Source organism: Pleurodeles waltl, chromosome 7, assembly GCF_031143425.1.
Source record: "Pleurodeles waltl isolate 20211129_DDA chromosome 7, aPleWal1.hap1.20221129, whole genome shotgun sequence".
Taxonomy (NCBI): Eukaryota; Metazoa; Chordata; class Amphibia; order Caudata; family Salamandridae; genus Pleurodeles; species Pleurodeles waltl.
In genome coordinates this window covers 1043563535-1043583606 of record NC_090446.1, presented here as the reverse complement: position 1 = coordinate 1043583606, position 20072 = coordinate 1043563535, and the positions used below count along the sequence as shown (strand labels likewise).

Genomic DNA, 20072 nt, shown 5'->3' with positions numbered 1-20072 from the left:
TCTATTGCGACCCTGCCTCCTTTTGGGTCTGGTTAGAGTCAGCTTTAATTGTGTTACTGAGCTGTAGCTCTCAACATAAACAAGTACACAGCGTTGTCTTTGGGTAAGCCCCCTCTGTTTGAAGTGGCTTTCACATTACGGCTCATATGAGTATTGCACTATTTTCCAATGAGCAGTTTTAATTGTAACAGGACTCCATCTTTTTTTTTCTAAACAAGTTTTTATTGTTTTTGGAAAGACAGATTTTCAAACATTTAGTACAGGCAGTATTAGAGAATCATGCGCAGTGCAGCGTGAAAAGAGACCGTGATTAACAGTGTAATACTTAAAGTTGTATTCTCAATATATTTCCAACAATATGTAGCCTGAAGAGTAAGCCACGGTGCCCATGCCTTCTGCCTAGTCCTCTGATATTGTTTAAATACATTGTTTGTGAGAATAAATGGCAGCTGGAATGAAGGATTTGGCACCAATGAAATAGCAGAGCCAAGGGCATTACCTGGCACGGCTGCGTTTTACAATGCGCTTGTTAAGCTGTACACATAGAAATGAAATGTAGATCCACCTGTTTGAGCAGCATACAATGTAGTTCAAAATGTGTGTGTCTTCTTTGGAATCTCATATTGTCATGTGTACAGACCTGTCGGTAGGCTCTTGAAAAATTGGTTTTATTTCTACTGAGCACAGGGGGGCTCGTTTAATTGTTCTACGAAGATAAAATAATTAGGCATCCCTATGTTTCAAAGCATGAGCTGCTGATCTATCAGTCGGTGCGGTGTCCATTTTTCGGTTTCACTGCAGACCCTACTGAGGCCAACACATAATAATGATATATTAAAGGAAGTTGTTTAAATGATAAATGTAAGCATGTTGCACATAATCAACAATATGCACGTTACATTTCTTAATTTAATTTCTTGTAGTTTGTTTCGGAACCTATGACCTTACATTGTTTTCGAATTTTAAATCGAATTATTTTTCCAACATTTCTTTCAGAGATTCTCAAGATGCAAGAGAGAGGTCATGAGTTCAGGAAAGTTTTATTTTCTGGCAGTGATTTGGAACTTGGCTACAAAGGGAGTGTGTAGTCTAAGAGAGAAACCTGTACTAGGGTGAGGGGTGTCCTCTTGTGCCTTTCTCAATTAAACAGCCTCCTGTGATTTGTTGTGAAAATATTAGGATGTTTGACGATCACATGAAGTTACTTTTGTCGTCAAAATCCCAAATATGTGTCTATGTGAGGAGCTTAGAAGGCATGTGAGAGAACTATCTGAAAGACCTCAAATGAGAGAATGTCACAAAATTAACATGTCGCATAATTATTTATGTCCATTTACACAAGAGAATCAATAAAATAATCTCGTGTTAAGTACGTATAGGGCCAGAAAATAGCTTATAGCATTCACACAAAGAAAATGCTTGTGACTAGAGAAGAAAAATAGGGCACGAGGGCCAACTAGTATCAAACAAAAGACACGATTAGTTGAGTCCAACCACCCAAAAAAGGAGATGAGAAAATATCTCATAGCACTAAGGCGCTGGATGGAAACATATGAGGCCAAATAATTCATTGATGAGTCGCTTGTTACAAAAGTGCTTATTGATTTAGTGCTGCGGCTCAGGTATCAGAAGCAAGGGGATAATTCTGAGTGGCATAGGTACCACACGCAATATTGAACACGCAAGTTCCAAAGGAGTAATTAGAAGAACTATCCCAAACTGGAGCTGTGCTCTACTACATAAAAGACACAAAGCATGCACTACCAAAGAAATACCAGATCCGACCCACTTACAAATGTGCAGCGCTCAACAGAGTGAGAAATGTAGAAATACAGTGTCGGACTGCAGGATGCTGGGCACTCACAGGAGATCCTAACAGTCTGTGCCAGGGAATTGGAAGGGTAATGAGCTGTCAGGAGAATGGAGTGGTGTGAAAACAAGAACACATGAATGCCTACCAGGACTCCAAACACAACAGCACTCTCTGGGTCCAGTGTTGTCATGTGCGAAGCCCAGGTTGTATAGGAAGACAAAACACCGGCAGACGACCTACATCACCAACAAATGAAAAGGAAAAGATACTGTGAACGTGGACCTCCACGCACCAATAGAGAAGATCACTTGTTGGAGGAAATGAAAGAAGCACCGTTGATAAATAAAAGGAAATATATATAAAAATGTGAAGTGCAAACAACGTTGCTACCTCAAGGTGTGAATCAGAAAGCAGCCCATTAAAATCTGCCACTTACAGTACCTAACATTGTATATATATATATATATATATATATATATATATATATATATATAGTTATGGAATACATTTAAAAGGAAAATATATGCATAATGAACAAAACAAGCTTTAAAAAAACAATGAATAATGGTACAAACAGTCGACTTGTGTTCACATTCCAAAGACCATATGGCTCTGGAATTTTCATTGAGACCAAGTAGCTATAGGGTTCCCAGTTTAATAATTCAGAAATGTTTCCTCTAGGAAAGGCGAGTGGCAGACATACTGCCCATATCAGTCACGACTTCAAGGCTAGGGAAAGTAATGTCGCCAAGGTCCACTCAATGTACAGTCAATGATGATTTCTGATTTTTGATTCTAATGTTACTTTTATGTTCGTTACTTTTATGTTCATTTATGCGGATCATAATTATATGGCTGGTCTTTCTCACATACTCTTTGCTGCACTGATATTTTATCATGTAGAAACAGCTGGAACTCTTCCAATTGCATAATCTGGGCATTTAATGGGACTTTCCCGCCAAGAATGATATATGAGGTCGCCTTTCATTATGTCTGAACAATAAATGGAATTCAAAAGAGGGAATGTTCCAATTTTTTGTTTCCAAAGAGTCTTTGACCATCTGTTTTAGGCAGTGCTTAGTTTGGAGAAAAAAAAGTAAGTGCCAGGGCCCTTCTCAGGAGGCCACTGCAGCTTGAACCACCCATTGCCCCTGCCAGTGATGCTATCAACACAAGTACTAATCATCACACTCCTCCAAGTGTGACCATTCAGACTATTACAGACCACCCAAATCTATAACAATGGCCTGGGTGGCAGGTATTATTAGTCATTCTTTTAATTATTGTGCATTGAATTTATTGAATGTTATTGTGCTCATTTCAAAATTGGACATACAGCGCCACAATGTGATAACTAAGAGCTGGTGCCAAGCATCGGAAACTACTGGCTCAAGTTAAGCACTGATTATGGGTTGTACTCTTTATAATTACGTTTTGACTAGTCTTATCCCTCTCATATGCCATCATAGGTGGAACAGAAAAGAAGAACTGAATTCTTCATCTTTCTCTATAAGGAAAAAACAAATTGAGTTATTTGAATATCCATTTCATTCACACGTCTTTCTTCTTTACCATAATATATAGCTTAAAATACTCTCTGGACATATAACATCAGCTAGCTGCTAGTAACCTTCCAGATCTTGCTGTGGCAGTGTATATTTAGTGGTTAATGTCAAAACACCACACAAGCGTACCAAAGTTATTACAGGCATTTCAAAGGGCTAATCGCTTCCCCCTTTACCGAGTGTGCAGTACATGGCAGAGGGTTTTATTTTAATTACCTGCCTGATGGTGGATATGGACGCGGAGTAGCCCCGACGATCGGTGCTCCGTGCTCCTGCGATTTGACCCAACGGGGCGGGGGACCGTTACCAGGCCCTCAATCGGGTCCCCGCTTGCTGTAGGTTGCCCCTAGTCCTGGCCCCAATTGGAGAGAAAGGGTGCTCATGGAGTGCTTATGGAGCACACGGAGCTGCTGCTGGGAGACCTTCGTGATCCCTAGAAGGCCGGTGCCCAATGCTGCTTCACTGACCACAGGACCGATGGGCTACCGACCGCTGACCACTGGGCTACCAACCGCTGACCGCTGGTGGAGCTGGAGCGGAGTTGGAGGTCCGCGTGAGTTCGGTCCTGCATGGGGCCAGGTGCTTGGTCATCTGCTGCATCTGCTGCAGGAAAGCTGGGCGGCTGCGGATGGGCCACTCCCCCCTTTTCTCCGGCCTGGTGATCCGGTAATACAGTGAACGGGGTTAGTTCAACGTGACGGTAGGGGGGATCAGGAGGTGCTGACCTGTGGAGGAAGACTTTGGCAGAGAAACCCTTACTGAGCTTAAAGGATGTTTCCTTCCCCCCTCCCCAGCTGGTGGGATGGCCAGTAGCATAATAGTGTGTGAGTGAGGATACAAGGCAGCAAGATTTTTCCCTGAAGTGAGGAGTGTGAGGAGCGCAAGGAGTGTGAGGTGATTGACAGAGGAGGAAACAGTGAAGCAGTGAAAGTGAAAAAAGTGTTGCACCGACTGTCGCATTAATTGTAGGGGGGATCCAGTGAGCGTGAGAAGATAATTGGAGATAGGCAGACGGAAGGGTGGTTTCCCCAAGATAGCTTCAAAATAAACAAAACTTTAGATGGCTTTCTACATAAGGCTGCCGGCGCTATAGAAAAAGAGATTGAATTTGCTGAGCTCTGTTTATCTGTTTCAGCATCGTCAGCTGCCATCTGCCCTCCTCCACCCCCTCACTATCATCCTCACAGCCTACGCATGTTCAGACAAAAGGAGCTCCCCCAATAAACACCCATCGAGATACTATACAGGAGACTACCCAGGAGACCCCTTTGGCAAGACAGGATGGATAGCTGGGATAGCTGGGACAGCTGGGACAGAGCCTGCATTGGCGTCACCGGGTTCTCTGATTGGTGCCATAAACCATGAGATCCCCACAGCAAAAGGGGAAAGAAAGCAAGGTGATAATAAGCGCATGCGCACCATGGGCCCCACCATCCCTAGCTCTGAAAATGGCTGTCACAGGCTGGGGAAGCTATAAGAGAGCCCTACTGTCTTGGACTCTGCTGTGTTGGAGTATTTAATAGAGGAGTTCACCAAAAGAGTACGCCCTATCGAAAGCCACCTAAAGGCTATAGAAGAGAAACTGGGAGGGCTTACCCAGTTTACGCAGCCTTGTATGCAAAATGGCGTACTACAGAAGGTTGCTACCCCTCAACTCCAGCCCCAGCTCCAATCCTGGAATGATTTTCCAATGTCGATGATGAAAGACAGGGTCTCCTCGCATCTTGCAGGAGTCCCAATGAATTACGGGGCATGCTATGCACATTTCGGCCAAGCCCAGGAGGACTCGATTGGTGGACCGGATTGTATCCCAGTGGAAGTTTGCTGTGGAGATGTAGCCACCACTAATAGGGGGAAGTCTGGTGCTAATCCAGTAACCAATTCAGCGACCAAGGTGTCTAAGGAGACCAATGCTCCTATGCCTCAAGCAGAGAGCCCCTTGGTGATGGAACAGGAGTCAGTGAGAGTTAGATCTATCTCCCATGGAGCTCAGCTAGGGGTCTTACATCTGCCCCAGGAATCCTCCCCATATGTTTTAGTAATTGCAAATGTCTCCAGGCAAATGGCACAGAGACCTATACTGAATTGAAAAATAAGGTTTTTCACTGGCTACATGCTAACACCAAATTCCCATTTTCTATGGTATCTCCGATACTAATGGTGAGGAGGGTAGGTTGGGTGGGTTTGCTGAGCAAGTTTTGTGAAGGAGATTGTATTGTTATAAACTTTGACTCACCTGCTCTGGTCCAACAGATTTTTTAAAATTGCTGTAAAGTTGGCCCCTACCTTGTGCAAACTCCCAGCCTTCTACACCCAAATAAGTGATCCTGCCACAAAGGGCCTGACATTTGGCCTCAGAGGCCCTCCTAGCTCACATGTGCAACAGTTTGACGTAGGCAAATTTCATCTCCCCTGTCTGAAGTGGATTGACAGGGAACTCTTGGAAACAGGGGGCAGTGGTTAGCTCCCGGGATGTGTGATGCCACAAGAGATAGAGATGCCCGGGGGTCTAGAGTTAGTAGCCTAGAGGCGGAGTCAATGGAAAACTCAACCCCTGAGGGTCCTATGCAGACTACATTACAAGCTCAGGCTGATTTGCCAGTTACCCTTACTACCTGGAACGTAGATGATCTTGAAACCAAAATGTGCATTCCAGATTGGGGCTCCTTTATAAATATAAACATAGGATCTGCCTGTTTCTGTTTCAAGAAACATGGGCCTTGGAGCTCAAACACAGACCTGGTTTCATGAGCTTTTGGGTTCCAGCAAGCAGGGTGTCCCCTGGAAGACCTTTGGGGGGCCTACTTACATGGATCAGTAGCTCTCTTAAGTGTCAGGTCAGGGAACTGGATATGGGCTGTCCCAAACTACAAGGCCTATTATTGACTACTCAAAGAGACCAATCCTTGCTCCTGGTGAATATCTATAGCAGGAGCGTGGACGACAGTCGCGAATACGATGTGTTAACTGTTTCCGATACTATTCTAGCCAGTTGATATAATACCCATTACACTCTAAATGCAGGGGACTGCAATGCTACTTTTGAGCCCTATCCATTGGCTCAGGAGCTTTATCAAGAAGAGGATATTTTTTGGGGTATCCCGCAATTAGTTAAGAACAAAGGTCATAGAATGAGAAGGGCGGCTTATCAAATTGTCAACATTACACTTGCATATGGTCTTCGTGCATGCAATGGGCGTTCTCGCTCAGATGATAATCCCTCCCCTACCTTCAGACGCGGAGCATATAGGAGCCATAATGATTATTTTTTACTAGATACCTGCTTCTGGGGGCATATGGTGGACATGGTTGTAAAGGAACATGAAGAAAGCGCCACAACCTGCTGATTCTATCTAACAGGGGTCTGTTGCCTATATTAGGTCCCCTTAATTCTAGGGATCTCTATCAACATCTCACTGTGACAAATAATAAATGGAATGTCGAGTGGGAAACCATCAATTCCTCACTGTGTACAATTTCAACTATATATAGCCTGCTGGCAGGCCAATTGGAACGTATGCTTCATTCTGGTGAGGATAAAAGAAGGCTCCTGGCCGATCACTCGGAATTTTCTGACTCTTTAAAATAACTTTTCATTAAAGAGGCTTCTGGCAAAAAGAGAACTAAGTGCAGCGATAGGTGGTATAATCGATCATGCAGAGAAGCAAAACACAGGCTACTGAGGGACTTGAGAAGTGGGATAAGAGAGCCAATAAAACATTCAAGGGAGAATTACAGGCTGGAGTTATCCACGGCACGAAGAAGTTGGGAAGAGAAGCGACGGCTTGGTCTTCTAGAGGCTGCGAGAACCAAAGATACCTCCTAGTTTTGGAAGTTGGTCTCGAATGACACCAGTGACTCCCGGACGCCGCCTGGTACACCTATTCTCCCTGTAGTATGGGCCAAACATTTTGGCTTACTTTACTCAGGGAGCAACAAGGTAAATTATATAGAGCAGATCACCAACAGGGAAATCAGTGTACCCTCAATTAAGTTTTCTTTAGCCGAGACCAAGGCGGCAATAACATCCCTCAAGTGAGGCAAGGCCCCGGGACTTGATAAAATACCAGGTGACCTTTTCAAATCAAACCCTGATAACTGGGTTCCTTACTTAAACAAGGTTTGCAATGCAGTGGCCGCAGGAGCATCTATTCCCTGTACATGGAGGGGAGCAGAGATAGTACCCCTCTTCAAGATGGGCAGAACCTGAGATCCCTCCATCTATCGGTCAATACGTCTGTTAGACAACTTCCAAAAAATCATTGCGAAGCAAATTTTGTTTAATCTAGAGGAATGGATTGATTAGAGCGGGGCAATTTCTGACTTACAGGCAGGCTTATGGCCCGCGGTCAGCCCAATTGACCAAGTGCTGATATTTTTGGCAATTAGATGGAGGACTGTGGATATTGGTGGAGGAAACTTATAGGTAGCCTTCATCGATCTCAGTACAGCCTTTGACTTGGTACCCAGACATAAGCTATGGTTGACACAGAACAACATGAGTGCTCCCAGAGGACTTCTGGATCTTATTGTTCAACTCCATGAAGGTAACTTTGCCCAAATTAGATGTGGAAAGGATTGTGAATTAACTGATCCAGTTACTACTGGGAGAGGAGTGAGGCAAGGCTGTGTTCTTGGCCCTGCCCCCTTCCTTTTATATATAAACAACTGTATCAAGTACTTAAATAACTGTATCAATGATTCACCACTGTTGGCTGGTCAGAAAATCCCAGTGTTGTTCTACGCAGACGACACCATCATTATGGCAAAATCACCCATGGGATTGCAAAATCTGGTTGACTAAATCTGCTTATTTTGCCGAGACTTTGGTCAGGAGGTTAATGCTGGGAAAACAAAGTTCATGATATGTAGCTCGGGAAAGAAGAAAGTGAAAGCCAGTATATCAATAAACTCTATCCCATTGGAGAGGGTCAATGAGCTTGATTACCTAGGGATTAGACTGATAAATTCAGGTAGGAGGGATGCACAGATTAGCAAAGGAGCACACATCATATGCCAAAGAGGGGGGCCTTGGGCCGTAAAGCCAAAGCTGTTGTCAGTCCCCTATTAAACCCCATTGTAGAAATATATAAAGTTCAGATTAGGGGAGCTGCTCTATATGGAGCAGAATTATGGGGCTCTTACAGACAGCAGGATGCTTTACAAATTAAGGAAAATTATTTCATCAGACATATAGCCACGATGGGGAAGGGCACTCCGATGAGTCCCCTTAGACTAGATTATGGGATGAACAGTATTAAAGATGTCGTGGGTCTGTGGCCCCTCTTATACTGGATCCGCCTTTGAGGACAGAGGAACTGGAGCCCTTTCGGGAGGCAGTTAAATATTTACTAAAGAACCAAGGTAGCTGGAAGAGGGTCAGCTGGTTGAGGGAAATTAAATCTGTCTGGGATGAATTGGGTTTTCCTCCAATTTTGGGAGAGGCCCAACTCGATCCCAGCTAATGCCACTACTCTAGTCAAACAGAGGTACTGGGGGGAAGGTTAACGAGCAGATCCTCCATAGGGGTGGGATTTCTAACGACAGAATTCCTGCTTGTCAAGCAGGAGCCATGTCCCGAGCAATTCTTGGACCTGCTAATACCCTTCCATGCTCGTTCTCTACTTCTCAAGCTCAGATATGGTACCCTACCTGTTAATGCACTTACTGCTCGATGGTCATCGAATAGCCACGAGGCCAATATTTGTGAAATGTGTAAACTGTGTGTAGAGTCAACCGAACACCTACTGTTTTTCTGCCCTCTATACAAAACTCCCAGGGAGAAATGGATCATTCCTCTTTGTAAGACCCTGTTCTTATATGACCGTGCAAACACTTATAGAATCTGTAAGTATGACTCATCTACTTTATTAGTAAGTGCAGTCACCAAATTTTTATCAGCAGCCTGGTCTATTCGCCGCAGGGCTACTATAGCGCTGGGTCATAGTATCTAAATTGTAATGCTTAAGCAAAGAGCCTTTTAGCTATGCGGCTTTGATAGGGTTTCAGGACCGGTTTTTAGGTCATGAAAGGGAAAATCCACCATTTACTGCTGCTACACTACTATTGCTTATGTAACGATCTATTCCTGTAGCCTCATATCTGGCCCCCATTGTAGTTGCTGCCAGGAATGATCCTAAAGGATCCATTGGATCACAATCCTTTTTCTCATGTCCCACATTCCTGTGTGCTATTGCACTGTGCACTTTATAGATAGTCCTTCTGTACTTAATAGGTGTGAGCTCCAGCTCAATTTAAAGCTGATAGCTGCAATGTGCTCTCCCCACTGTATTCCTGTAGGTGCTAGTTTTACTCCCCTGAAGCTGCTAGCCACATTAAGCGGACAATATACGTCTTTTGCTGCGCTTGGTGCATGTATGTCAATGTTTTGATCGTGTGTAAGCCATGTAACCCTCTGAAAAAATTGTCCTGCTCCTCGTATGTCTTGCCATTATGGCCCTGCCAAAAGTAGGACCCCTTTGTCAAAGATGTCATTTAAACTATTGAGAAAGTGTACTAATGCACAATGTTAGTCTAGTATTTTAGATTTTGTGTCGGATTACCCATTTTTACCCTGTTGATTGTACCTTCTGGGTAAAACCGAATTTACATTTATCCATTTTGAACTGCCAGCATTTTAACATTTATACAAATTTAATCCTCTGGTGTTGATTCTTGAGTTCTCTCAGCACCTAAATGCAAAACCATATTTCTGCTTTTTTTGTAAAACAATTTGTTGATGTATTAATTTGCTGGTATTTTAATGATGTTTTAATATTGATCTGTAGTTATAGAGTTTTTGAATTCTTGATTTAAATTTCAAACTCTGATCATTGTACTGTTAACCCCTTGTCAAATAATTTGCATAGATAGTCCTATGGACCATGGTAGATTATCAAAGGTCTCTGGATTATGACTGGCTCTTTCAATCCCTGTTGTTGTGGCACTAGAGAGCTATTTTATGCAAATCTCATTTTAAGAAAGTTTGGCGCACTGTAAAAAATAACAACAATGAATGTAACTTTTTTTCCTTTATTTCTGTTTTTGTGTAAACTTTTATGAACTAAGGTCGAAATAAAATATGATCTGATCTGATCTGATGATTTAAAAGAACATTACTGGAATGATGTCTAATACAAGACCTTCTGATCTGCACTAATAAATAATTTCTTTCTATTAAAGTACACTGTAAAAAGTACTATTATGGTATAGGAGCTGGCAGCTTGCTTCCTTCCAAATATCCTGAATAATTACTATCTATCCAACTTCCATGATTTTGCTATTGGGCTAAGTTTTTCAGAAAAGAAGTCTACAGCATTGTTTTCGAGATAACTTTTTTAAAGTAAACTACATATGTTTTTCTCCCTGGTGGTAGTAGATAAGTATGACATTTAAAAGGTAGATGTACCTTTTATTAAAAGTAACATATCTGACATTAATTTGTTGAGATAATGATTCTAAATCTTTGTTGTATGGGTAAAGAGGATACATGCTATAGAAGGAGTCCATTCTTCCATACAACTCATGTTCGGGACTGACCTAGTTCATAATGTGAATGGCTAAAAAGAGCTAGGCATAAGCTGATGATTCTCTTTGGGAAAGGCACGCTTGACCCTACACTTTTCTTATGATTGAAGAAGAACAATAGGTAGCATTAGTCATCCAGGTAAAGATGCTTATGCATTCAATGTGCTAAACACCCCCCTGAAGTTACCAAGTCCAGTATAGGGGTTCTCGCCTCTGCCTCATCATGTTATCTCTATGTAAAGCAAGAATAGAGAAGCTCGGACCAGCAACCATAGTCCCTGGCCATTTTGCAATTTGAGGAAGCCACACATAAGATGTTAGTGGTTTGAATTCCACAATCATATGATTGTGGTGCCTTTGACGTTGTGGTAAAATTGAGTGTAGGTTTTGAGTTAGTTTAAATGTGGATTACCCATTCCATTTTAGGGTCACCAACGAAAGCTCTTCTTTTCCAAATACAGTGCACATTTGGGCCTACTGACTTTGTAGCATTTCTGGATTTAAAAATCTTTTGTGATCCCTGATGCAAGAAGAAGAGAAATAACTAACTAGCTAACTAACTACCTAACTCAATACATAAAATTGTAACCTTACTGTGGTAGTGTGTATGTATGCCATAGGTTACAAGAACTAATTGTTGCATTAAGGTTCTGTAACCAAATGATGATGCGTTGTTCTGTGACCAACACATCATCACCAGAATGTTGAGACTGGAATTTGTTCAGAGACAGATGGACAGGATAACATATACACAGCTGTCTTTCTTATTATGGATGGGGTCTCCGTACATCTTGAACTGAAATAAAGGAATTAATTGCTACATCTCTGTAACCTGTAGATATCTTTACAAACTTAACACTTACTTCTAAAAAGAAAAGAACTGTAGCATAAAAGGTGGGGGTCAATAACTACTACTGCAGCTTATATGTATTTACATGTTCTCTAAAAACCTAGAGGCATATATACAAACCCCGTGCGCTGCCACTGCCTCACTTTTTTTTGATGCACTGGTAATTAGCGGCTGCCACTGAACGGAGTGGCAGGGTGTGTTATGACTCTGTCGTCCCATCTCTAGGGGGTACTGTAAGGGGACTGTCGGAAGCCTGGGAATCACCTTGAACACTTATCTAGAGTCCCTTGCTGACTCCTGTTTGTTTCTCTTTTCGCCATGGTATACTTGTGTAGTACTACATTTGCTTTCTGGGACTGCAAATCCCATAATGCACAGCCTGGTAGTCAGGAAAGCCTGGATTTAGTTTCCCATTGTTTTCTATGGGAGAAGTCCAGTTGCTCTTTTTCACCGGATCCTCTCCTCCAGCACTTGCAAGTGTCTGAAACTACACACACCTGAGACCTCTCCTGTGCAGCCCAGCTTGGAACTGCTTATAAGCAGCCATTTCCTCAAGCTCCTTCGTCGTGTATTGGAGTTCGATTCCTTTGTGTTACAGACTCCTTATCGGATGGTGTTCCAGTTTTGTTCCTGTTCTGTTCCGGCTTTATCCTCTTTCCTGTTTCTCTGCCCTGCTCCTGATTGTTCTAGCCAGAGTCTGCTACCCATCTCTTAGACTTGTACCTGTTTGTTTCTTCCAGAGCCTGCTCCCTGTTTCTCTGTCCTGCTCCTGCCTTGTTTCAGCCTGAACCTGCTCTCTGTTTCCCAGTCCTGTTTTCTGCTTATTCCTACACCCTGTATTCCAGCCCTGTCCTTGCCTGTTCCAGCCAGAGCCTGCTCTCAGTTTCCCAGTCCTATCTCTGTTTGTTCCAGCCAGAAGTTTGGCCCAGTTTTCAAGTCCTAGTCCTGCCTTTGCTTCAGCCTGAGTCTGTTCCCAGTTCTTGCCTCTGCCTCTTAGTTTGTTCCCTTCTGTTTCCATTTCTTCTTGTTTTTTTGTGTTTGGTAAGTGTTCTATCAGTCTTCACCAATGTATACGTGTCCTCCTTTGTACTGGGGTTGGCTCCTGGTTTCCAGGAGGCAATTCCAGCCCCCATCCTTGTCTAGTGTTATACGTTGTCTTTCATGCCTAACAGTGACAGTGTGCTATTGCTGTTGGTCCATGAATCGCCACTGTTTTTCCAGCTGGACCCACAAGAGCTTGTCATGTGTATGTAAATACTATCCTTGTTTGTGCTCTAGGGTCCAGAGACAGAATCACTTCTGCTGCCTCCTTTCTATGGGGCTGGCAGGGTGACTTTCTGTAAGAGCAAATTGCACAGAGGCATTGATATTCCCTGTCACTGTGGGAGGTTCTGTGCCCTACTCTGTGTACAACCCCAGCGTGTTTGTCCATTAGTAATCCGTTTCCTGTTTGTTCACACAAGGGTTACTCTGCTTTTACTTTCCTGTTTCCTGTGCCTGTCCATAGCTGTCCTTTCCGTGTATGCCTTTAGCTGCTCTTCTGCCCCAGTACACTACCTCTTTAGGATATTCGGTGACCTCAAAGGGTGTCCCAACCAGAGTCCTGATCAGACGCGCCCAAAACTGTGACAGGGTGGGGCTAACTTTTTAAAAAAAAAAGCATTTACCTTGTCCGTTGGGAGATGGGTTAGTCTCCTCTGTCCTCATCCTCGCAGGGATGCACACAGGCTCCCAGGCTCTCCGCAGCCAATAACAAAGCTGCGGTCACCAACATGACAGCAACGTCATGATTGGTGTGAGCAGCCTGCTTCGGCACTCACAGAGGGAATGAAGGCCTGTACATTTTCTCCTCCCAGCAGTGCAATACAGCCAGGAGGAGAAATTTAAAGTGCGCATGTGTGTTTGTCCGGCCCTACACAGCCAGCCAAACACACATGTGCACTTATGGTGCACGAACCACTCCTCCTCCAGCCCCCTTCAGCCCTGCTCCTCCCTTACCTGGCTCAGCGAAAAATGAAATGATAATAACGTTCTGTTATTATTGTTTTATTTTTCTTTCTGCTCCTTAGCAGAGGAGCCATCACCGGCACTGGCGACTCAGAGTGGAGACCCATATCTACGAGGTCACTCAATGCCACTTTGCGAGGCTTTTGATGGCCTCATAGATATGGTGTAAGGCAACACAGCGCAAATCAGTGCGTTACCTTACACTGGTTCAGGGGGGCATTCCATGGGCATTGCAGTGGGTTTTCCCACGCAACACCCATGGTTTTTGACAAGGATGTGTAAACCTGAGAATGTGTACACTTCCCCAGGTGAGGCATAACGAGGAGAAACATCTTTATTTTGCTTCGTTATTTCCTCAGGGAGCTGTTATGATATTCTTCTCCAGAGCCCTTGCTGCCTCCAGCAACCCAAGCCCGAAAGCTGTCATCAATACAGAGAACCTATTTTTGAAAAATCACGAGTGACAAAGCAGGTAGCAGGCAGCAGATGTTTAATGTATGCTACAGGCTCTACCTGGCTTTCCTTTTGGCTTTACTTTGTTGGAACGTGTGCCGGTCTGCACAGATCACGTGGTGTGTGGTCAATCAGCACTACCACCTTGCAGACTGTTTCTCTGGGGACAAGTCCCAGTAAGGCTGTCCTTCAAGTAATGATTTCAGGATGGGACCACCGCAGCTTGAGAATAGATGCCTCCTTATACAAAGCAAAGCTGACTCTGTAGTTGCCCTCCCTGGCAACATATTCCATGACGAAGCCAGCAGGTTCAGCTCAGTCATAGGGTCAAACTCACACCAAAGGATGGCTCTTTTCTTAGAATGGCCTGAAATTAAATAAATCGAAATGTTTATAATACAAAACAATAAAGCACACCAATACCTAAAGTCAATAGGAAAGTCTGTGATTTATTTCTATGATTTTATCTTAACAGAGCTTCATTAGCATGAAGCTCTCTTAAGATAATCAAAAGATGTAGTCTTATGTCATTCATTACACGTCCTGTGCATATTACTGTATTATTCCACTTGTTAAACTGACAAGGAGCTTTTTTCATGGAAGCTTCTAAAGTTTGAAGGTGGGGATGTACACAGGTAGTACTATACCGATTTTCAGGGAGTGGGCTGTGCATGCTTTTAAAAGTCTTTCAGCACAAGATATACAATCTCTTCTACAATGAGAACCACACTCCAGCATGTGAGGGAATCACTGAGCTTCTAACATCTGTCCTTGTGGGAATTGGTTGAATAATTTAAATGGGTATACCAAATATGGCTGCCCAAACACCAGCTAATGTATGAAACCTGGAGGCATATTTAAACTTTTTGCTGCAAAACTTCGCTAACGCAGTTTTGTGGCAAAAATATTAGTGCTGGCTTGCGCCATTCCACAGCGCCAGCCGGGCACCATCTTAAGGAATGATGCAAGCCGGCACTAAGATTGGGCCAGCGTCATCAAAAATGAAGCTAGCCGTGTGGTGGTGGTGGTATGGGGTGAGGAGGTTGTGCGCCAACAAAATTATGTTGGGCTGGTTAGTAGCAAAAAAAAATCTGCTAACCAGCCTGTGTCATTTCCAGGTGCACAACCATCCTAAAACATGACTCCTATCTTAAAAAAGACAGGAGTCATGCCCACCACCCCAGTAGCCAGCACAGGGGACCTTGTTAGGGCCCCCAATGGCACTTAAAAAAAAATCCCCTACTACTTACCTATACATGCCCTACTTATCTGGGATGCAGGTCCTCATCCTGTGGTGTCCCTCTTGTGTTGGTGGGAGTGTTCTGGGGCTTGGAGTGGGCACCAGTGGGCTCATTCCATGGTGTCTGGCCATGGAAATGTGTCCCACAGGTCCCCTAATGCCTGGTCTGACCCAGTCGTTAAATATTGGCGCTAAGCAAACTTAGTGCCATTATTTGGGGCTGCATCCCACGTATGCATCATTTTTGCATGAGGATAAATATAGTGCTATTGGGATAGCGCCGTATTTTTGATGGGAATACCTACCTTGCATTTAATTGACGCAAGTTAGGTTCACGCATCCAAAAAATGGTGCAAACTCCTATATTTTGATGCTAGACGTGTCTAGCGTCAAACTTTAAATATGGAGTTAAGTTTGTGCCGAATGTGCATATGACACAAATTCGGCGCAAACAGAGTATAAATATGCCCCCTGGAGTCTTTGATGGAAAGTGAAGGTGGAAATGTATGGCAATCTCAACACACGACAGATCGAAAGAAGAAAAAAAGATCAGGGTGGGAGTGTTCATCGAAAAGGGCCACATGGAGAAGACTTACAGAGGAAATTTTGATTTTAATGGAGACCCAAAAATATAGATAATGAGGTTTCTCTTCCAGGGGATCCTCATCAATAGTCATAAACATTGAATATTCCCGCCCTTGTGCGGGGACCCCGGAGCATATATATATAAAATACATACATATTATCATGTGTAAAACAGCAATGCAGGCTATAATCATAAATAGGCTAAAATGCTTTATTTCTATGCAAGTTTTTTTTTTTTTTTTTTTTTTTTTTTTTTTTTATATTATAAAATCACAATAGATCATAAATATCTACCTAAGCCCCAAAAACTGGACTTAGGGAAGTAAACAGCAGTAAATAGCAGAGAAAAATAGAAAAAACCACATTGAAAAACAATGAAGCATTCTTAGCCAATAGGCTGCATGCAGGTTAACACAGGAGAACCATAAAAACTTTGGCACCGTGCCTTTAAGACCCTGAGCACCTCCAGTATCCCACCATGCCTCAGGGGTGAAGGGAAGGTGACAGTTGGTTCACAGTTAGGTCAGTTCTTTTTTCCGGCTTCTTCTGAGAGGATCCTGGAGCATTGAGCTCTCAGTTTTTCTGAGTTTTTTCTTCAGAAAAATCCCTAAAAATAGTGTTTTTCCTGTTTACTCGACAGATAACATCTTTTGTCTGAGTTTGGCAGTCTTTTCTGACAGAAAATGCCATCTCTTTTTGTAAAATGTCCTTCTTGTGGGAAGAAGAAAGCCCAGTCAGACCCACACTCTCTGTGTATTGTCTGCCTGCCACAGAGTCACTGTCCTGACACCTGCAAGTATTGTAAGAAGATGTCAAGGAGGACTCTCAAAGACAGAGAGAAAATCAGGCTACATGGGCTTCAGGAGAGGAAAAAGTCAACATCCTCTTCACTTCCCAGGCCTACAACAGAAGGAATGGCCAGATCGACGTCGACAGGTAGGATTGTGCCTGTTTGTTCTCCATCGACGTCATCGGCGCCACCGTCTCACCGGCATAGATCGCCGTCGACGGTGACCAGACCGACGTCGAGGGACAAAGCGTCGAAGCATGGACAGCACAGGGGTACATCTCCGTCGACGGCAGGCCTCCGTTCGGCGTCGAGCCATCTCCGGCACTCCCGTTCGCCGTCGAGAACATCTCGCCCCTTGGCGTCGAAGGACACGACGCCAAAAACACCACGACGGCATGAACATCCGCCGTCGACCACTCGCCACTCAACGTCGAGACACACGACGGCGAGTAGGTCCAGGTCCCGCGATCGGCGTCAAGACATTCAACGTCAAGACCTTCGACGTCGAGACCTTCGACGTCGAGAACAGACCAGCCATCGCAACTTTCGACGTCGAGGATGCAATCGACGTCGACACAACCTTCAGCTGTGTCACAGGCAGTAGAGCCAGCGGATAAAGCTCCCTCACCGGTGGTCTCTATACGGAGTGCATCATCCCATTCCAGAGCGGGCTCATCGGGGCATGTTTCTCCCATCACTCTATCACCTAGATGGTTAGAGAGCCTGAATAGACCGGCAGCATCCCCGGATTCCCAATACTCTAGGATGTATTCTCCTACTGCCTCATTACCTAGAACGCCATCGCCTACAGCTAGAGCAGGACGGGCTCGTTCTGCTTCTCGTCAGCCGACCACAAGACCTGCACACTCGGCTACAGCTTCTCGTAGCAGGTCTCGTTCCCGAAGGAGAACCAGGTCGCGAACACCACACAGAAGATCACCTTCTTGGTCTTCTTCAGGATCGTCTGTTGGGCGCTACTCCCCCACACTGACAGATTCTCCACCTGCTAGGATCTCACCGGTGGATGATATCACCACTTTTAATGAGGTTCTTTTAAGGGGAGCGCAGAAACTAAATATTGAGGTACCAGAGCCGGCCACCTCATCCTCAGTTATCTTTGAGACCCTACAACACAGATCAGTCTCGAGAAAACTGCTGCCACTAGTACCGGGTTTACTGCAACCTACTATGGACACCTTTCTGACTCCAGCCACTCTCAAGTCTGCCCCGGCTAGGATTCAAAAGAAGTACAAAGCTCCGGAGCAAGATCCGTTATTCCTGCGGAAGGATCCGCCACCGGACTCTGTTATCTTAGCCGCAGCCAGAAAGACACACTCTGTGGCATCATCTTCCACAGTCCCCCCGGATAAGGAGAGCAGACACCTAGACTCCCTGGGGAGAAAGATGTGCGGTACGGCGGCATCTGCTATGAAGGTCTCCAGCGCCTCAGCACTTCTGGGCAGATATGACCGCTCTCTGTGGGACTCACTCCACAGATTTACAGAAAAGTTGCCCAGGGAAGATAGACAGGACTTCCAGGAAATCTTGCAGGAAGGGGGCCTAGTATCTAACCAGGTCATCAGCGCGGCGGCGGACGGGGCGGATTTGGCTGCGCATGGGTATGCGCACGGAATCTGCGCTAGGAGGTCTTCCTGGCTACGGCTCACGGGTCTGAAACAGGAAGCACAGCAACGCATTTTAAACCTCCCATTCAGCGGGAATTCGTTGTTCGGTACCCACGCGGATGAAGAGATGGCCCGAATGAAAACGGAGGTGGACACTATGAGGGCAGTGGGCCTGGAACGTAAGAAAGACTTCAGGCGGAGGTACAGGCCGTACGACAGACGACCATTCCAGCAGAGGGTTCAAACCCCTCACTGGTCTCAGAGGCCACAACAACGACAGGGACGTCCCCTGTTTCAGGCACGTAGACCCACAAGAGACCGAGGGGCAAGTAGACCTCAACAGTCTACAGCAAAGACACCAACAAAGCAATGAAGCATTGCTTCCCTCAGCGCTGTGCACCACTCCGGTGGGGGGAAGTATTACGCATCATCTTCACGAGTGGCACTCCATCACAAGAGACAAATGGGTGCTCAATATTGTCGAACATGGCTATTCTCTCCTTTTAAAAAAACCTCCGCCACACTTGCCGCCAGCAAGATGTTTTCCTTCTCATCTCAGCCTGCTACGCAAGGAAGTTCTTGCACTCCTACAAAAGAAAGCTGTAGAAAAGGTTCCTCCGGCACAAAAAGGAAAAGGGGTGTACTCCCGTTACTTTCTGGTGGCGAAAAAAGGTCAACAGGGCATCTTCAGGCCAATTCTGGACTTACGGCTCCTGAACAAGTACATAAGAAAACAGAAGTTCAGGATGCTAGCCCTTCACCAGATTGTTCCGCAACTGCATCAGGGAGACTGGATGTGCTCCATCGACCTACAGGATGCATATTTTCACATCCCAATAGCATCCAAACATCGGAAATTCTTACGTTTCCAGATAGCGTCACAGCACTACCAATTCAGAGTCCTACCATTCGGCCTGAGTTCTGCACCCCGAGTCTTTTCAAAATGTGTAGCAGTGGTAGCGGCACATCTTCGAAGGCAAAAAATATTCGTCTACCCCTACCTGGACGACTGGCTATTGAAGGCTTCCTCTCCGGATCAGGCGAGAAAACATCGAGACATTGTACTAAGAACTTTCGAGTCTCTAGGTCTTCAAATCAACCACAGCAAGTCAACCTTGATTCCAACACAAAACCTCCACTACCTGGGAGCTATACTAAACACAGAGCTCCAAAGAGTGTATCCTTCGGAGGAACGACTTTTATCAATCCACAGGAAGTGTCAACAACTATTAACAGCCGATGCACCTACTGCTCGTCAGGTGACATCGCTTCTGGGCTCCATGGCTTCATGCATCTTCACTGTCCCGAATGCCAGGCTACACATGAGGCCCCTTCAGGAGGCATTAGAGAACAACTGGAGCCAAAAGACGGGTCGCTGGGAGGACAGAGTACGACTACCAGCAGCGGTTTTTCAATCTCTACAATGGTGGATGCACAGACCTCACCTGTCGATAGGTTCTCCGTTTCACCAGACAATTCCAGCCGACACTCTGGTAACGGATGCGTCTCTTCAGGGTTGGGGTGCTCATCTGGTTTCCCTCCAAGCTCAGGGTCTGTGGTCCGACAAGGAAAAGAACTATCACATAAATCTACTGGAGCTCAGAGCGGTCCATCTGG

The 20072-nt window shown here is 44.8% G+C and overlaps 1 protein-coding gene across 1 annotated transcript in view; it reads right to left on the bottom strand.

Annotated features, from left to right (window-relative positions):
* Nucleotides 1-20072, bottom strand: part of CACNG4 (calcium voltage-gated channel auxiliary subunit gamma 4) — a 575352-nt gene that overhangs the window by 16161 nt on the left and 539119 nt on the right. The gene's annotated exons all lie outside the window — the stretch shown is intronic.